This window comes from Schistosoma mansoni, chromosome 1 (genome assembly GCF_000237925.1).
Source record: "Schistosoma mansoni strain Puerto Rico chromosome 1, complete genome".
NCBI classification, from domain to species: Eukaryota; Metazoa; Platyhelminthes; class Trematoda; order Strigeidida; family Schistosomatidae; genus Schistosoma; species Schistosoma mansoni.
In genome coordinates, this window is record NC_031495.1 from 62,777,748 (window position 1) to 62,782,806 (window position 5,059).

Below are 5,059 nucleotides of genomic sequence, written 5' to 3' on the forward strand. Positions count from 1 at the left end.
ACCCAAACCCACAAAAAAAACCATGAAACCACGGGACGCCCCACTGGTTTCTCAAAAAAGAACAAAATGGCCGTCCAGTGCTTCCAGATTTTCCTTGATGGTCTAGCTTCAATTGACTCATGTTTTCAACTATGAAAATACTAAATCTCCACAAAACCCCTTCTAATTTAAATTCACATGTTTTTTATTCAATCCCTTACTACTGTTCAATGATTTTCATTCAGTTGAGAGAAATTTCCAGAAAAAAAAGATTTTCGTTACTTCGAAATAAGAAAATAGCGTTTAAATATGTCTAAAAGCAAATATGGCAGTTCAATTAAACCATTCAATTTTATTAGTTTGCTTTAGTTGCTTTGGAAACTAAATTTAAGTCCTAGATACTTCATCATTTAAATTATAGATTCTAAAAATTCGATGAACAAATCAAAATATGAAATTAGTTTTCTTTATGTTTGAAATAATATGCCTTAAGATTTGAAGCTTTTTTAATTCTTTTGAAGTAATGTTTGAGTTTTTCGACAGTAAAGATAATCTTGTCACGTCGAATTTTTTCAATTTATTCATAGAATTCTGAAAGTATCTATTAAGAATTTGGCGGTAATTACCTATAAACGGTTCAGATTTTTTGGTTAGCGTTTTTTAGCGAGTTGGTTTTCTACGGGATGAGGTCGCTAACCCCATGCCCAACCCTCCTCCTTTACCCGGGCTTGGGACCGGCAGTAGCCCCCAGAGCAGCTACAGGCGTAGTTACCTATGAACGGTACAATTTTGAAAAACCGCTCAACTAGTAAAGATTTATATCACCAACGATTTTTTGAAAATGTAAATACTACTTTTAGTGGTAAAGATGCCATGTCAAGTTTCAGTAGTCATAATCTCTTGATAGCATTAAAACAATGGGTAAAAAGATTGATACTGGTTATTTTAAAGGTTTTTGAACGTTAAACCTTTCTTTATCGTCATTATACAAGTTAAAATATTCTAAGTATCTAATGTTATGTTTGAAAAAGCATGTTAAGTTATGATAGAATCTTAGAATAATAATGATCATACGTAATGTTTAGAATATAGTTAATTATGCACTGATCACCGAATGCTACCAATGAATAAGATAGTCTAACTCTTCTTGATGTACTAAGTTTTATTTATATTAGAGCTGTGGTTAATTGTTGGCGGGTGGCCTAGGCTCATCCACGAGGTGTAAAAGGCGTAAGGAAATAACTATCGATGATTGACTGGGTTTTATAATACTATAGCCATGTCTGAATTTGAGTTTAATTCTAAAAGCGGTCACATTCATATATTTACCTTATTTACTAAAGCGTTATAGTGCATTTTGTATGTGGTCATTTTAGTGTCTCCAATGCAAATGATCAACATATACTGAAAATGAATAGTTTGTTGAAAAGTGACCATTAAAGCGTAATATCAAATTGTAAGATAGGTTGCTGTTGGAAAATCATAATCACTAATATGGCCTAGAGTAACCAGTGTAATTTATTCCTATTATAAGCTAGCTCTTTTTAATTTTTTAACTTACTCTGGTAATACTAATACACTGAGTTATGGTAATCCACTCTACGTATAATAATTTAAAATTCAAGAAAATAGAATTTCCGAAGCTTTGGTTTTAAAATTCAACTAAAACAAAGCCTCGTATGTCAAAGTTGCAAATTATGTAACTAAATTAAGAACAGCCCCCAAATGCCCTGGTACGGCCGAGAGTGGAGAGAGTCCACTCTCCCTCCCGAAATGCTCACATGGCCACGCGTATATAGCCGCTGCCAGGGAAGTCCTACTCACCGCCTTCTCGTGGCATTACTGTTGTTTACGAAATTGAGAGGACGAAAAGTGAATGTACGGCGCTTTAACCGGGTTGGTGGACACGGAAAGTCCACCTAAGAGAGTTGGAAAACTCTGATTCCAAATCAATGGTGCACATGGGCTCCAGTATCCTGATGAACCAAATGGCGTATTAATCAATCGTTGGTCACCGGCTACCATGGGACTGCATCTCCTCACGACGCTCCACTGCCTTGTGGACTAGACCTTCAGGTCAAAGGCTCCGGGTGTGGCACCTGGGCAGTATCACAGCCCTCACACAAATCAAATGAGATTTGTGCGGCGCATATTTATCTGGGGCTTCCTTGTACCAATATTTATGTGTTTAAATAAATAACTAAATAATAAATTAAGGACGGGATTAAAACTAAATTTTTGAGTCCCTTCAAAGATTGACAACAGTGTAGTAAAACTTCAAATTACAAAGGAAAATAAAATGGATTATAACTGATTGATTTAAAAAATAAACTTCATTCATCAAAATCCTCACTTTTGTTGTTATGATTAGTGGTTGTTTGTTTATATTATGATTATTATTACTATTATTTACCATTTATAGTTAAACAAACCGAAGGAATTAAGAAATCAAAGAGACGAACTCGTAAACGAACAACATTCACAAATGAGTCCTCTACAAGTGCAAGTGGAAAGCAAGAAAAACCTGCAAGGAAAAAAAAGAAAAAGAAACAAAAACATGATCATTCAGATACCACCAAACTAGCCAAAACTAACAGTGTTCAACAGACTACAGAATACGTTGTAAGTTTACTCTCTATCTCTCTGTGTCTTGTAAAGAGATGGAAAATTTTTCAGAAATAGTATTAAGTCATGTATTTTATTCTTAGAAAGCAAGTATTTGTCAATCGAGATTTTATTTATCGTCTACAAAACTGACTTCTTAGGGCTTGGATCAGTATTATGCGAGATGTGGTAATTAAGTTTTTTCTAGTCTAACTGTAATTCATACTTTATAGTGTTTCGACATTCAACCTATCGATTGTGCTTAAAAGCTTCACCTCTTTCGAAAGATTTGCTAATCGATCCAATCTGTAAATGAACATTGACTAGACTCAACTTCTGAATAAAAATTTCTAAAGTTTATATGTATTCTATAAAAGATTCTCACGAAAATCCTCGTAATTTACAAAATAATCATCAGACGTTTCTATCTCAGGTGAAACGTTGTAGTTTTCAGACCATTAACACAACCAATCCCTGGTATTCTAAACGATCTGCGTGCTTCGTACACATAACTATTCATTTTTTATATAAAAGTATATTGAATGTATTTAAATTAAAACTTTCTATATTTCATACATGATGTTTGTTGTAATGACCAAACTTGTCTAATGAAATAATGGAACCACTACAGCATACATAGTAATAATTGGTTTATAGAACCATCACTCGAATGCCAAATAGAATTAACTTTAAAGAACAGAACTATTAACTGACTGTCTGGACAAATGAAGCAATTAAAACTTTACATATGTAGTTCCATTTACTTTGTTGAAGAAAGAAAGCTTAAATTTCTTTACATCTTCGTTTTTACTCTCTTCAAAATTAAATCTGTCATTTATATCCAAAATTATCTAATCAAGTTTGTCTTATCACTTATAACAAATCCTTAGTCATGAAATCTAAATGAAGATCCCGAAATGATCTCTACCTGGCATATAAACACTGATTGGTGTAAAGCAACGCACAAAATAATACACGTTAAAATAAACATATTTTTTTGTTATATCCCAATGAGTAGAAAAATTATATTTCTAAAGTTTCGTGACTTAATTTAGGCCACTTCTTCAAAGTAAATAAATGACCGAACTGAATCAACTTTATTTATTATTAACTCTTTATCCAATGCTTAATTTATTGGAAACTAACAATTCTAACCTTGGGATTGATAAGTACTTATAAGAGGAACAAACAGGCTAGATTGAAAAGAAACATACAAGAAATTCACGTTAAACTAGTAGATAGAAAGGTTCAATCGTCTATTTATTACTTTAAAATTAATGAAATGAGACACTGAGTACAAATTGAGCCTGTTTCATCTTGATACGAATGCTTTTTTAAATATCCGTTTATTTCAAATGAAGGCTTTAAATGAACCATGACTTATTTCTTTATGAATATCAATTATTGTATGTGAACAAAGTAAATAACTAATCATTTTGAGGAAAGTGTTTAATTTATATCCCATGTTAATCTCCAAAAATATTTTTAGCGATAGTAAATTCCTAGACGTTATGTTATTAAAAATCACTTACTTGCGCCTGTTATTCCTCATAAAGGATCATAGGCCACCCAGCAGCATTCTGTTATAGAAAAACTTCTAATAAAAAATTGATATATGTGTGTATATATATGTATGAGTATACAACATAGAAGTCAGTAGAGATAGAATAATAGTTTTCACCAATAACCGTCTACATTAATCAGGTATTGCGCAATTTATATAGGTGGCTTTCTGTATTACGAAATTGACTGTATAAAGGTTTTCATCCTCTCCACTAGTTAAATGTTGACAAACCCAAGTTTAACAGAACAGGATATAATTTTTCTAGAGTATCTAAATAGTGAAATAAGTTCACAGAATGTTTATTATGGTCTGCCAGTGAACTCCCGCAATCATATTCTTTTAGTTCCTGTTCAAAAATTTGAGCCATCTGTTTTCTAATTATGCAAATATTGTTTCGGATTTGTTTGAACAGAGTAGCTAACAATTTTAAACATGTGTGTACTTATGCGGTATTACAAATACGTTACAACATATTGTTACACTAAATACTGAAAATCTCATACAGGAACGCTGTGTTTGTTCGCATATTTTTTTTAGTCCTAATACATCCTTAAAGAAAACGAGCGACTAACATATTAGAATTTTTGTATTCATTGTCTGATAGAAGAAAAAATCGTTGTGGCACTTAAACTGGACAATCACATAAATTTGGGGAAAATGGCGTATAACAATCAGTTGTATTAATTTTGATACAATAAAAATATTTTTATGCTTTCAGTAAATATACTTTGCTCTAGTAAATGGATTTTCTTTTACATCTGTTTATAGGTTCAAGAAGGTGATTCATTCAATAGTGTAGCAGCTCGTTTCGATCTAACTCCATCAGAATTATGTCGTGTCAATAAATTCTTATCTAGAACATTATTTGTTGGTCAAGTGATCAAACTTCCTATCAATGAAAAAGTAGCTAGT